The sequence below is a fragment of the Macaca nemestrina genome, chromosome 10 (genome assembly GCF_043159975.1).
Source record: "Macaca nemestrina isolate mMacNem1 chromosome 10, mMacNem.hap1, whole genome shotgun sequence".
Taxonomy (NCBI): Eukaryota; Metazoa; Chordata; class Mammalia; order Primates; family Cercopithecidae; genus Macaca; species Macaca nemestrina.
In genome coordinates, this window is record NC_092134.1 from 81,518,864 (window position 1) to 81,534,367 (window position 15,504).

The window sequence follows — 15,504 nt, forward strand, 5'->3', positions numbered from 1 at the left end:
AATAGGAAGTACTATGGGATTACGATATCTGCTCTTTCAGATTATAGCGGCCACTTGGGCTCTCTATGAGCTGGAGAACTGGGAGCCTGGCCGCAGGTCTGTCTTTCACACTGTCTCTCCCTGCTCTGCTATGGCTTCTGGTCAACCTTTTCCTCCCCCAACCCCCAGATCTCTGTCTTGAGAAGCGAGAGTGGGGGCTTCCCAAGGGAAGCCTTCGGTCTGAGAGGCACACCGAGCACAGAGACTTCAAGATGGACGAGAGCTGAGAGTCACTTCTGACAGTCAGCGAGGGATGGAAGACTATCTGCAGAGTTTGTGAAACGGATAAAAATAGAGTACATTTTGGGAGTTGGAAGAGAAGACCCAGGGGGGCTGGGGTCTGTTCATCAGTGCTGGAGTCTTCCCCCTGTTCCCGGAGCACTGAGCCCTCTGGCCCCTGACTAGTGCTCTTTGGGGCTCTTGTGAACCCCATGCCTTCCAAAGCACACAGAGAACCTGGGGGAGGTGTCAGAGTTGGAGATCCAGAGTTGGAGAAAGCCCTAGAGAGTCATCCCAATGAGAAAAGGGAAAAGGAATTACAGACTGTGTCCAAGTCTACAAGAATTAATTACTCAGAGGGACCAGCTGTTCCCCATATTCAGTGAGGACAGAACAAGAGGAAACAGGCCCAGAGGACAATTTAGATAGTCAGAGGGATTTCCCAACAGTGCAGGAAGCAGAGGCCTGAAGATTCTGTGTGGGGTGAAACCTCGAGGAGATTCTCATCTGTGGAAGGCGGGTGACATGGAGTCTGTCAGGAAGGCAGGGCAATGGACACCTTCACCTTGCAGGACCTGCTATGAGTATTAAGTTCAAGCATCATTCTTTTTCTTTTCTTTTTTTTTGAGAGGGAGTCTCGCAGTGTTGCCCAGGCTGGAGTGCAGTGGCATGATCTCAGGTCTGCCTCCCAGGTTCAAGCGATTCTCCTGCCTCAGTCTCTCAAGTAGCTGGGATTATAGACGCACGCCTCCACGCCCAGCTAATTTTTGTATTTTTAGTAGAGACAGGGTTTCACCATGTTGTACAGGCTGGTCTCGAACTCCTTACCTCAGGTGATCCACCCACCTCGGCCTCCCAAAGTGCTGGAATCACAGGCATAAACCACCCCGCCCAGCCTCAAACATCACTCTTGATACTAGGGAGGGGCTGGCTTCATGGGAATGTGACCTGTGCAGATGCACAGGGACACGTGCCTGGTTTAATGTGCTGTCGCTGCCATCTTAAAATTCTTTTTTTTTTTTTTTTTTTTTTTTTGAGACGGAGTCTTGCTCTGTCGCCTGGGCTGGAGTGCAGTGGCCGGATCTCAGCTCACTGCAAACTCCGCCTCCCGGGTTTACACCATTCTTCTGCCTCAGCCTCCCGAGTAGCTGGGACTACAGGCGCTCGCCACTTCGCCCGGCTAGTTTTTTGTATTTTCAGTAGAGACTAAAGGGTTTAGTAGAGACTAGTAGGGTTTCACCATGTTGGCCAGGATGGTCTCGATCTCCTGACCTCGTGATCCGCCCGTCTCAGCCTCCCAAAGTGCTGGGATTACAGGCTTGAGCCACTGCGCCCAGCCCATCTTAAAATTCTTAACGATATTCTTTTTTTCTTTTTTCCATTTATTTAGGTCTCTTTTATTTATCAGTGTTTTTGTAGTTTTCAGCATTTAAGTCCTGTATGTGTTTTATTACATTTACACTTTTTTAAAACAATTATAAACAGGATATGCTATTTTTAATTTTTGTATCCATTTGTTCATTAAATTATATAGAAATATAATCGATTTTTACATATTGATCTTGTATACTGTGACTTTGCTGAAACTCACTTATTCAAGGGGGTGGGGCATTTGGGTTTTCTCCCCCTCATGGATTCTTCGGGATTTTCTACATTGACAGTCATCTGCATCTGCAAATAGAGACAGTATTATTTCTTACTTTCCAATATGCCTATCTTTTATTTCCTTTTCTTACCTGACTGCACTGGCTAAAACTTCTAGCACTATGTTGAATAAGAGTGGTCAGAACAGCCATCGTTGCTTTGTTTCTCTTAGGAGAACACACTCAGTCTATTAATCATAATGTTAGCTGTAGATTTCTTGTAGTAGCCACTCTATATCAGATTGAGAAGGTTCCCCCATTCCTCTTTTTTTTTTTTTCTGCGTTCTTATCATGGATGGCTATTGAATTTTGTCAAATGCCTTTTCTATATCCATTGATACAAATTGTGTAATTTCTCTTTGTTAGTCTGTTAATATGGTAGATTATGTTGACTGATTTTCTTTTTTTCTTTTTTCTTTTTTTTTTTTAGACAGAGTTTTACTCTTGTTGCCCAGGCTGGAGTGCAATGGCGTGATCTCGGCTCACTGCAACCTCCACCTCCTGGGTTCAAGCAATTCTCCTGCCTCAGCCTCCCTAGTAGCTGGGATTACAGGTGCCTGCCACCACACCCAGCTAATTTTGTATTTTTAGTAGAGAAGGGGTTTCTCCATGTTGATCAGTCTGGTCTTGAACTCCTGACCTCAGGTGATCTGCCCCCCTCAGCCTCCCAAAGTGCTGGGATTGCAGGTGTGAGCCACAGTGCCCAGTCTATGTTGACTGATTTTCTAATAGTGAACCAGGCCTTGCATCCCTGGAATAAACCCACTTGGTTATGATGTGTACTTCTTCATTATATATAGCTCAATTTTATTTGCTAATATAGTAATTTGCTGCATAATGAAGTTTCAGTCAAAAATAATCTGCACATACGATGATGGTCCCATAAGATTGTAAATGGAGCCAAAAAATTCCTGTTGCCTACTGACGTCATAGTAATGGATCGCATTACTCATGTGTTTGTGGTGATGCTGGTATAAACAAACCCACTGCGCTGCCAGCCATAGAAACGTATATAGCACGTACAACTATGTTCAATAAACAATACCTGATGATAAATGACAATGCTACTGGTTTATCTACTTAATATCCTCTACTTTTTATTATTATATTTTAGAGTGTGCATCTTCTATTTTAAAAAAAAAGTGAACTGTGAAGCAGCCTCAAGCAAGTCCTTCAGGAAGTATTCCAGAAGAAGGCATTGTTATTACAGGAGATGGCAGTTCCACACGTTACTGCCCCTGAAGACCTACCAGTGGGACAGGATGTGGAGGTGGAAGACAGGGATAGTGATGATTATGACCCTGTGTAAGCCTAGGCTAATGTGTGTGTTTAATTTAAAAAAAATTTTTTTAAGTACAAAAATGAATTAAAAGTTTTAAACATAGAAAAAAACTTATAGAGGCCTGGTGTGGTGGCTTGTGCCTGTAATCCCAGCACTTTGGGAGGCTGAGGTGGGTGGATCACCTAAGGTCAGGAGCCTGAGACCAGCCAGGCCAACATGGTGGAACCCTGTCTCTACCAAAAATACAAAATATAGCCGGGCATGGTGGCGGGCACCTGCAAGCCCAGCTACTAGGGAGGCTGAGACAGGAGAATCGCCCCAAACCGGGAGGCAGAGACCACAGTGAGCCGAGATCACGCCATTGCACTCCAGCCTGGGTGACAAGAACAAAACTGCATCTCAAAACAAAACAACCAGTTGTTGTCCAGTTCAAGGATTCTTTTATCCATCTTTCCACCCTGCTGTTGCGCTCATCCAATGAGTTTTTATTTCAGTTAATGCAATTTCCAGTTCTAAAATGTCCATTTGGTTCTTTATATCTCCTAAATTTTTATTATTATTTTGCTGGGACATTCTATTTCTTTGTTGAGATTTTTTATTTTTTTCATTTGTTTCATGATTGTTCTTAATTGCTTACTGAAGCCTTTTTTTTTTTTTTTTTGAGATGGAGTCTCACTCTTCCTGCCCAGGCTGGAGTGCAATGGCGTGACCTTGGCCTACTGCAACCTCTGCCTCCCGGGTTCAAGTGATTCTTCTGCCTCAGCATCCCAAGCAGCCAGGATTACAGGCACCCACCACCACGCCCGGCTAATTTTTTGCATTTTTTACTAAAGATGGGGTTTCATCATGTCGGCCAGGCCGGTCTCAAACTCCTTTCCTCAGGTGATCCACCCGCCCCAGCCTCCCAAAGTGCTGGGATCACAAGCATGAGCCACCACGCCCAGCTACTGAAACCTTTGTTTAATGACCACTTTAAAATTTTTGTCATATGATTCTAACATCTCTATCATCTCAGTGTTGGCATCAACTGTCTTTTTCATTCAGTTTGAGATCTTTCTGGTTCTTGGTATGACAAGTGATTTTTTTTTTTTTGAAACTGGATATTTGGGGTATCATGTAATGAAACTCTGAGTCTTCTGTAACTGTTCTGTTATAGCTGGCTTTTTATGATACCATGCTGGCAGGGGAGGAGAGGGTACACATCTCGTTACAGTGGGGGAAGAAGCCTAGGTTCTCCTTTCAACCTCTACTGATGCTCATTACTGGCATGTGGGAGTGGCAGTTCTGCTGGAGGGAGTAGGAGTGCCTCATTACTGCTCCCCCATGGCCTCTACTGACACCTTCCTGGGGAGTGGCTTTCTTATTACTAGACTGTGGTCAAAGTCTAGGCTCCCCTTTCACCTTTGCGGGTGTAAGTGCGGGACTGCACAGTTTTTTCTGTGGTGTGGCGCTGGAGTAGAGCAGCGATTGTTTAAAAGTTTTCTGCCTCATTGGGCTGCTCTTTCCTGGTCTTCTGGCTGGAGAGGGCAGCTTTTGTTGGCACTTTCTATGTTTGTGCCCACTGGCATTTTCAGGTTGTCTGCTTCTTTGGCTCCAATTCTCTGCCATAGTCCCTGGCTTTCTTCGGGTTAAGTTTGGGTTTGAGAGGAGCCCCTGGCTTGCGCTTGGCTTTGGGGAACTGGGATAGGTAAGTCATAACTGAGTGTTCATCCACATCCGGGTGAATGATTTCTTCAGGAGTGGTGACCTGTGGGACACCCAGCCATCGTCTGCCTGCTGCATGGTTTCTCCTGATTTATCCACAGGCTTCTGTGGGTCTCAGGATTCCCATTCTGGGCACAGACCTGGAGCACAGCTGTCTACCAGGGCTCTCAGGACTTTGCTGTCTTGCCAGTTCTGGTTAAAGTTGGTGATGGGCAAGTAGGGGATCTTGTTCTGAATCCACCCCAGCAGCCTCTGCTTTGGCATCTGCTTCTTGGTATCATTATCCCCTTCATCCTCGCACACAGGCATGGAGATGGAGTAGTGGAGGATCAGCGTCCACACCAGACCCAAGATGAGCTTCAGGTTCCCATCCACAATGGCTTTGCTGTCGATGGACGCGAGCTTGATGCTCTCCTGGTCCAGGAACACGAGCGCCATGGACAGGTTCTCCAGCTGCATCTGGCGAAAGGTGGACCGCTGATGGTACTTGAGGTACATGTGCTTTGGCTGAGCACCTCGAGCAGCGCGATGGGCCACAGCCCGTCGCTCAGGTCAGTGCCAATGCATTTGTTCACACATTTGAGGTGCTCCTTGCACCAGCATGTGAAAGTGTTCTGCTGGATCTTCTTCCATGGCGCGTCCTCTGCCAGATCCTTCGCGGTCACCGGCATGCTGGTGGCGGGGAGAGTGCAATGCCCAACGAACTGCCGGGGACTGGTATTTTGAGGCCCAAGGGCCGGAGGAGCGAGAACCAAAGCGGAGCAGGAGCGGGGTTCGAACTTGCTGCCACTGGAGCCTGCGCGCTGAGCCACCTCTTTTTTTTTTTTTTTTTTTTTTTGAGACAGAGTCTCGATCTGCCGCCCAGGCTGGAGTGCAGTGGCCGGATCTCAGCTCACTGCAAGCTCCGCCTCCCGGGTTCACGCCATTCTCCTGCCTCAGCCTCCCCAGTAGCTGGGACTACAGGCGCCCGCCACCTCGCCCGGCTAGTTTTTTGTATTTTTTAGTAGAGACGGGGTTTCACTGTGTCAGCCAGGATGGTCTCGATCTCCTGACCTCGTGATCCGCCCGCCTCGGCCTCCCAAAGTGCTGGGATTACAGGCTTGAGCCACCGCGCCCGGCTGAGCCACCTCTTAATGCTATTCTTAATGATGTTTGAACAAAGGGTTCAGCATTTTCATTCAGCGTTGGGCCTCACAAATTATATAGCTGGTTCTGCACCAGGAAGGGTAAGGAGAAACAACAAGGGAGGAAAACTAGCAGGGCATGAGATGGGCTTTGCTCCACTGAAATTGCAGGGTGGGAGAATTCTATCAGACAAGCTAGGGATTTTTTCTTTTCTTTTTTCTTTTTTCTTTTTTTTTTTTGGTTTTTGAGACAGAGTCTTGCTCTGTTGCCCAGGCTGGAGGCTGGAGTACAGTGGCACGATCACCGCTCAATGCAACCTTGGCCTCCCAGGTTCAAGCAATTTTCCTCCCTCAGCCTCCCAAATAGCTGGGATTACAGGCATGAGCCACCAGGCCTGGCTAATTTTTTGGTATTTTTAGTAGCGATGGGGTTTCACGATGTTGGCCAGACTGGTCTCGAACTCCTGACCTCAAGTGATCCACCCGCCTCGGCCTCCCAAAGTGCTGGGATTACAGGTGTAAGCCACCACACCCAGCCAACCTAGGGATTTTTTAAACAAAAGAAACATGAAAACAGTAGAGCAGGGTACCCAAGGAGGAAGAACTGTGGGTCTCCTTTAGGGGAGAAGTGGGACAGATGTCTGTAAATTCCATTTATCCATCTATTCAACACATAGGGGAGATGATCAATTTTGTGGGCAAATGGAGTCTGGGTTTTGCCTGGAGGAAAAGGGAGAAGAAATGACCTCTCTAGGTCTTCTTCAGCTCAGGGCAGAAAGCATGATTGTGTCCTGAAAGAACATAAACCGTGAGACATGGGGCCTGGGTTCCAAGCCTGAATCATTTATCTGGGCCTCAGTTTCCTCCTCTGTACACTGAGGGGTTTCGACCAGACAATCCTGAAGGTCCTTGCCTGCCTTACATGCTCTCTTTTGGCTCTAAGATTCGGGAATACTAGCTGGTCCCAGAACCGGTCACTAGAACTCAGGTAAAAAAGACAGTTTGGCTGGTGCCTAGGTTTGGGGAGGATGGGGGTAGCCAGAGCTCTGCCCGGCAACTCAGGAAGAGGCTGGCAGATTCCCAGACTTTGAGCCGCCAAGTCATCTTCCTCTTCCTCTCCAGCTCTTCCAGATCTCCCCATGGGCTTGTCCACTCCCCTCCCACCCCCGCCCTTAGGATGACTCTTCTCAGGATGGAACCTCTTGAGGAAGGGATGCCACATCAGGGTAGCAGAGTCTTAAGGTTGGACGGTGCCCACACGATGGCATGGAGGTGGGTGGGCCTGAAGCCTGGTCTCTGGGGAGAAGCTGTTTCAGCGCTGCCTGCCCGGCAGTTCAGTGAGCTCCGCGTTGCCCTTCCCTGCAGGCTTCCTATAGGCTTTAACTGTCACCCTCCAAATTGGCCTCAGCACTGAGGAAGAGGAGAGTTAGTGGAAAGAGCTCAGACTTGGAGTTGGAACACCTGTGTGTGAGCCTGTTTTCATTCCTGTAGGAAAAGATTGATAATTCCTTCTCTACCACATTCTCAAACTAGGCAAACTATGAGCAAAAGCCCTCAACCAGCCGACTGTAAAACCCACAGGGTCACTGGTTTCTGTGGAGGGAGGGGGCAGAGGTGTGGGCTAGGAGGAAGAGCGCTGAACCAGGAGTCAGGAGACCTGAGGCTTGGCCGTACACAGTGGAGGAGCCTCTATTTCCTTGTCTGCTCAAAGACGAATAATACATATTGCTCTTTCTACTACTGGCTACATGAGAGGTTATGATACAGATGAATATAGCCCCCGAAGAGGCTGCAAAGGAGGAGACAGACATTTTGAAAAAAATTGAAAGAATCCCAGATAAGTTTAGAGTAAAATAAATACAACTTTGCAGAAGAGTTTATAATGAGAAGCAACCGTACCCATCCCCAGACCGCGTTGCTAGGGCCAATCCTTGTCTCAAATTTCCAGATACTAGTTTTTTTGACATTTACCTGAACAAACCCTCAGTAATATGTGTACACTGCTGTCTCTAGATTTAAAAGGTTCAGGATTTAGGCCATTTAGGTTCTCTCTAATTTTTTTTTTTTTTTTTTTTTGGAGACGGGGTCTCACTGTGTATTCTGTCATCCAGGATGGAGTGCAGTGGCGAGGTCCTGGCTCACTGCAGCCTCAAACTCCCTGGCTCAAGTGATCCTCCCACCTCAGCCTCCCAAGTAGCTGGGACTACGGGCATGCACCACCATGCCCAGCTAATTTTTTAATTATTTGTGGAGATGAGGTGTTGCTATGTTGCCCAGCTGGTCTTGAATTCCTGGGCTTAAGTGATCCTCCCACCTTGGCCTCCTCTCCCTCTAATTATTGATCATTATATTTTATTTATTTATTTATTTATTTATTTATTTATTTATTTATTTTGAGACAGAGTCTCGCTCTGTCGCCCAGGCTGGATTGCAGTGGCGCGATCTTGGCTCACTGCAAGCTGTGCCTCCCGGGTTCATGCCATTCTCCTGCCTCAGCCTCCCAAGTAGCTGGTACTATAGGTGCACGCCACCACGCCCAGCTAATTTTTTGTATTTTTAGTAGAGACGGGGTTTCACTGTGTTAGCCAGGATGGTCTCGATCTCCTGACCTCGTGATCCGCCCACCTCGGCCTCCCAAAGTGCAGGGATTACAGGTGTGAGCCACCATGCCCAGCCTATATTATAATTTTATAAATTTAAGTAATATACCCCAACCTCTAGTTCCTATTTACGGCATTAGAAAGTATCTCTTGACTGTACTGATTGAGGATAGTGGCACCTTGCGCTTCCCTGAGCTGCAATGAGGGAAGACATATCAATCACCTAAGGTGAACCATCTTGTTATGGGGGGCGTTCAGCTGAAACTCCTGAAGGTGGAGATGCTCTGACGGCTGTGCTGAGCATTCCAGATGGCATAGGAGTTCCTGGAGGCATCAAGACTTCCCCACTCCAATGAACAGCAAGGCCTGAGTTTGCTTGGATGAGGAAGGGCAGAGTTGACTGGCAAGGGGGTGGGAGCCTGGCAGGCTCTTGGGTGGTGTTGAGAGAACCCTTACTGCCTGGGGAGAGAGTTTGAGGTATTAAGGTGACCATCCCCAGTGTGGACCAGAAAAGGTCCCCAGCATCTAAGAGTAGGTAATGGCCCCGGCTGGGAGAGAATGTTTGGAAGAGGGGCTGCACGTCTGGGAGAGGTCAGAGCCAGCGGGATTTCCTTCAACTCCAGCCACTCCGGCGGGTGGGACCGGATTGCTCATGCTGGACACAGGAATCTGCCTTTGTTTCCAGCTGGAGGGGAAATGCCATAAATCCTGCCCCGTTCCCACCCCTCCAGCATCCGTGCCCAGGCTCTGCCCTTCCCAGGACCAGAGGGCCTGGGACTGAGGGCCCTCAGGTGAGTGCTTATTTCCAGGACCCCCAAATCCACAGGCCTCTGCCCCTTTTCCCCCAAAAGCAGGGCACTGGCATGGATGTAGGAAATAGGGGTCGGGGTATCCAAGGTGGGTCTGGAGTAAATAGGAACAAAGAAGGAGTGAGGTTTAGACCTGCTCACAGCTCTCCTTTCCTTTGGAGGCATCATGGCCCTTCACAGTTAAGGAGGATGCCAAATTCTGAAGGGAGGACTTAAGGGCAGGGCCTGGGCCCCCCTAGCACCCCAACTCCTGCTCCGATAGCTGGACCATGAAACTCCAACCCGTCACACAGGCAATTTTCGGTGCTGAATGGCTGGGGCAATGGATGCAGTGTTGTGGGGCAGACAGGGCAGAGCAGGGCATGGGCCAGGAATCTAGGGAAAAGGGGGCTGTTTTTATTTTTTCCTGGTCAATGACTGTTTGTGCACCTGTGTGACCAAGTGTATATATGTGTGCCTGCATGCGAGGCCCCGCTACGTGCAGCTGGGTGTTTGCGGACCAATGGGCTGTGCAGATGTCCGAGCCTGTAAGCCCCTCGCTGACGGCTTCTCTGCATGTGTCTGTCTAACCTGCTGGAGTAGACGTTGGCAGGAGCGGGGGTGTTGAGGAGGGCCTAAACCTTGTCCTCAAGCCCTCTCCTTCAGATCTGGGTATTTTCCTCAGCAATGAAAAGGTCTCCCTGAAGGAAAGGTGAGAGAAGAGCAGGTGTAAACTTCTGTGTGAGCTGTGGCCAGTTAGGTCTCTCTCAGTGTGACCAGCTGAGATCTGATAGGGGGAAGGTCCAGACAGGCCAGGGTCCAGGGTAAGGGTGTGGCTGGCTTGGTAGTTGATGTGGTGGGAGATGCATGTGTGGCCCCAACCATTTGGAAAGTGTGACTGCTGGAGAGGGGGCATCCTGTCCAGGTTCCCCAGTATGAAGAAAAGAGGACACAGACCAGTGAGTCCCCAGCTGTCCTCTGTCCTCCCTACATATATGTACTCCCTTGCCTTTTTCTGGCAAGGGGCTTCCTGGGGCATGCCCTGGAATGCCCACTGCCAGTCCATGGATAAGAGCGGCCCCTGAGAGAAGGAGGGAGATGATAAAGGCCCCTCTGAGCATCCAGAACCTTAGAGGAGCCTGAACAAGGGTCTTCCCTATGCACATGTTTTGAGCCTGGGATGGGTCCCATGCTGAGCCAGGGGCTAGGGACACAGACATGGTCCCTGCCCACACGGGAGTGAGTAGGGTTCCCCAGCAGTCCCCACAAGCCTGGCTGACATCCCAGTGTGTGTCGGGAAAGCCAACTCTGCAGTCCCACATATAGGAGCCCTCTGCCTGCCAGGTGGAGGGAGGACATGTACACACTCCGGGAGCAGCTCCTCCAGCCGCCAGCATGTGGTGACGAGGTGGGCTGGGAGTGGGCCTAGGGTGGGGGATGCAGAGACGTGTGTTTTCATTTCCTGGGCCACCAGAATAGTATCCTAGAATCACAGGGCAGGCCATGCGGCCCCAAGGGCACATCCACCAGCCTCCTCCACGGAGCTGCACCCTGGGCTGTTCCCTCCCCACCTGCTGCTCAGGTACAATCCCAGGCTGCTGTTGACCCACCATGCCCTGACCATGTGCCAGGCGGTGCCTCTCATACCCCTCACTGCTCGGGCTATAGACAGCCCTGGGCGGCAGCGATTATGGTCTCATCTGATGCTACACACGAGGTGACTCAGGTTGGGAGAGGCAGAGCCAGGACTGAAACCCAGGTCTGTCTGACTCCAAAGGCTTTGCGGTGCCTGCATTCTGCATAGCCAGGGACCTCACCGTGGATTTCTTGGCCTCTGCTGACAGGAACTGAGTTCGAAAGCCTCAGGAGCTGTGACGAGGGAGGGGGAGGCAGGGATGTTAGAGGAGAGGTTGACTTGGGAGGCACAGGCCAGAGCAACTCCAGGCCTCGAGGCTTCTCTCCCTCTGATCAGCCTGAAGGGATGGAGGAGAGAAGGCTATTGTTAGGAGCTATTAGAGGATTAGAGAGAAATGGCTTGGCCTGAGAGGGGGAGTTGCTAGAGTGAAGTCTGGGGACTCTAACTGCCCTGGAGATGGCCAGGGATTGGAGGGGTGGGTCTTCTCCAAGGCAGAGAGGCTCCCTCTGCTGGAAAACATGCTCCAACCTGGAACCCAGGCATTACTGTGGGTTCCACCAGATGCACCCCGGCCAGAACAGAGGGGCCAAGAGAACCACAGAGGGCTAGTTCCCTGCCCTTGAAGGTACAGTAGTCGCCCCTGAGCAGGTTGGAGGTGGAGGGAGAGGCTCAAAGAATCAGAGGCTCAAAGTTTAATCCTCCCTGGCTGTAAGCAGATGCCACCCGCTGCAGTGGAATGAGCGCAGGCTTTGGAATCTCACAGACTTGAGCTCCAAGCACAGCTTTGCCACTTACCAACTGGTGACATTGAGCAAGTTGCCTAACCTTTATAGCCTCAATTTCTTCCGCTGCAAAATAGGAAGGCTGTGCAGATTAAATAAGAACATGGAGGCCGGGCGTGGTGGCTCACGCCTGTAATCCCAGCACTTTGGGAGGTTGAGGCAGGTGGATCACCTGAGGTCAGGAGTTCAAGACCAGCCAGGCCAACATGGTGAAACCCTGTCTCTACTACAAATACAAAAATTAGCCAGGTGCGATGGCGCATGCCTGTAATCCCAGCTACCCGGGAGGTGGAGGTTGCAGTGAGCTGAGATCAAGCCACTGTACTCCAGCCTGGGTGATAGAGATGAGACTCCATCTCAAAAACAAACAAAAAAAAAAAAAAAAAAAGAAAAAAAGAAAAAGAAAGAAAGAAGGAAGGAAGGAAGGGAAAATGGGCTAGGCGTGGTGGCTCACAACTATAATCCCAGCACTTTGGAAGGCTGAGGTGGGAGGATCGCTTGAGCCCAGGAGTTCAAAACCAGCCTTGGCAACATAGTGAGACTTTATCTCTACAAAAAAAAAATTAAAAAGCTATCCAGGTATGGTGGTACACGCTTATAGTCCCAGCTACTCGGGAGGCTGAGGCAGGCGGATCCTTTGAGCTCAGGAGTTCAAGGCTTCAGTGAGCCATGATCACAACTTTGCACTCCAGCCTGAGCAGCAGAACAAAACCCTGTCTCAAAAAAAAAAAAATAGATACAGATATAGATATAGATAAGGCCAGGTATATATATCTAGATATAGATATAGATAAGGCCAAGTGCTGCGTCATCTCATTCAATTCTTATAACAGCCCTATGATGAACATGTTACTCTTACCTCTATTCTGCACGTGACACCTGTGAGGCTCAGAAAGTGTAAGTAACTTGTCCAAGGTCACAGGCCAACTCCCAGGGAGGCATTTTGCCACGATGCTGTTCCACGACTATCGATGTAGCTTCTTTCTCTGTCTATGATGTCCAATGCCAAGGCTGGCTTCTTATGTCATGATTTCAGCAGTGGGTGGGGAGGAAAGAATTCTAGCTCCATCCTGGAGGCCCTGAAGCAGTTTAATCCAATTCACTTCCCTGGGGTTTTTCCTTAATACCTCACCTCTTAATAGTACTTTACAGTTTATGGAACTGTTTCACCCATACTAGCTAGTGGATCCTTCCCATAGTGGATCTTTCCATTTTCTCCATTTAACAGACGTGAAAGCCGAGTCAAGAGAAATTTAAGTGCCTTATTCAGGATCAAACAGGTGGCAGACAGCAAAGTTACCCTTGAAACCCTTCCAGTCCACCAGAGTGGCCTTCAGAGCTCTTCTGGGAGAAATCATGTATCATCTGACCCTATTAGTCATTTTCATCTCAGTGTGTGTGTGTGTGTGTGTGTGTGTGTGTGTGTGTGTGTGTGTGTCGGGTGTATTTTCCCTATTCAAAGAGTGGATTTATTTTTTAATGTTTCAAAATTTGGTAGACATAATTAGAAAGTCAAAACGCTCTGTGCAGAATTCCACGTAATTTATCTAGATACTCTACCCTCAAGGAGATGGTGTATAACTCCCTACTCCATTAGTGTGGACCTTGTATAAGACTTCCTTCCAAAGACGACAGTGCAGAGAGGGGGGAAAAAGGAACTTTACAGTGGAGAAAACCGACAAACTACATGAGCCAGGTGATTGAGGTCGCTATCAAGTGGTGAGTCATGTTCACAGTATATGCCTCCCTTGACATCATGTGAGAAAAACATTACCTCTGTTTGGAATCTTCCCTTCTGAAAACCCAAAGACCCAGTCTTACGTTAATCATAGGAAAAACATGCAACAGGCCAGGCGTGGTGGCTTACACCTGTAATCCCAGCACTTTGAGAGGCCAAGGCAGGCGGATCACTTGAGCTCAGGAGATCGAGACTAGCCTGGGCAACGTGGTAAAACCCCATCTCCGCCGGGCGCGGTGGCTCAAGCTGTAATCCCAGCACTTTGGGAGGCCGAGACAGGCGGATCACGAGGTCAGGAGATCGAGACCATCCTGGCTAACACGGTGAAATCCCGTCTCTACTAAAAAATACAAAAAACTAGCCGGGCGAGGTGGCGGGCGCCTGTAGTCCCAGCTACTCGGGAGGCTGAGGCAGAAGAATGGCGTAAACCCAGGAGGCGGAGCTTGCAGTGAGCTGAGATCCGGCCACTGCACTCCAGTCCGGGCGACAGAGCGAGACTCTGTCTCAAAAAAAAAAAAAAACAAAAAAAAAACAAAAAAAAAAAACAACCCATCTCTATCAAACATACACAAACACACACACACACCCCCCAACAAAAAATCAGACAAACCTCAATTGAGAGACATGCACAAAATACATGACCAAAACGACTCAAAACTGTCAAGATCATGAGAAACAAGGGAAGTCTGAGAAACTGTCACAGTCAAGAGGATTCTGGGGAATGTGATGACGAAATGTAACACGGGATTGTGGATAGAATCCTGGGATAGAAAAGGGATATTAGGGCTAGGCGCGGTGGCTCACCCCTGTAATTCCAGCATTTTGGGAGGTCAAGGCAGGCAGATCGCTTAAGGTCAGGAGTTCGAGGCCAGCCTGATCAACATGGTGAAACCCTGTCTCTACTAAAAACACACAAATTAGCCGGGCATGGTGGTGCACGGCTGTAATCCCAGCTACACAAGAGGCTGAGGCAGGAGAATCGTTTGAATCCAGAAGGTGGAGGTTACAGTGAGCCGAGATCACGCCACTGCACTCCAGCCTGGGCAACAAGAGTAAAACTCTGTCTCAAAAAAAAAAAAAAAAAAAAAAAAAGTAAAGAAAGGTGAATAAATCTGTTTAGTCCTTTTCTGGAGAACACTACTGTGTTCTTTCCAGGGATGCTCCAGTACCGCATTGGGGGTTAGCGTTAAAAGCCTGGAGGCCACACTGGATGGCTAGATCTCAATCTTGAGTTCTGCCAGTGTCTAGCTGTGGGACTAGGCAGTTCCTTAGCTTCTCTGTGCCTCATGTCCTCAAAAATAAAATCCTCAGGATTACTGGGAGGGTTAAATGTGTTACTATAAATGGTAAGCACCTTCTAAGTAGTTGCTATCATTATTATAAACATACAAGCAAATATATTTACATAACAAAAGTGCTGAGAAAAATATCCAAAACCTGTAAATAAGGCCAAAAAAAAAAAAAAAAAAAAAAAGCTAGTGTCCTTTCAAAGATATTTTAGATCATTGGCTAATAACCCCACCTATGGGTCAGCTAGGGGAAGTTAACTTTGTTTGACATGCTATTAATATTTACTCTTGATAAGGACCCCGGCTCTCTAGAAGGACAGATTAACCTGTTAAAGATTGATAAGTGGCAAATTATTGTGGTCTAGTAGAAAAAAATAAAAATGGTTATGGCTTTATTGCCAGGTGTGAATTAACTTTTTGCAATCTTATTCCAGCATTCATTTTTTCACTGATTGTCAATAATGGCTTTTCATTTCTTTTTTTGATCCATCCTGCTGATTCATTCATTAAGTAGTTAAATAAATCTTGGTACTCACTATATATTTGTCTTAGTCATGTTTATCTTCGTGAAAATTTTACTTTGACAAATAATAATATGCCGTATACACTGTTCCACTCCTTAGTTATTTTTACTTTATATATCTTGATGGTAGTTTCGTA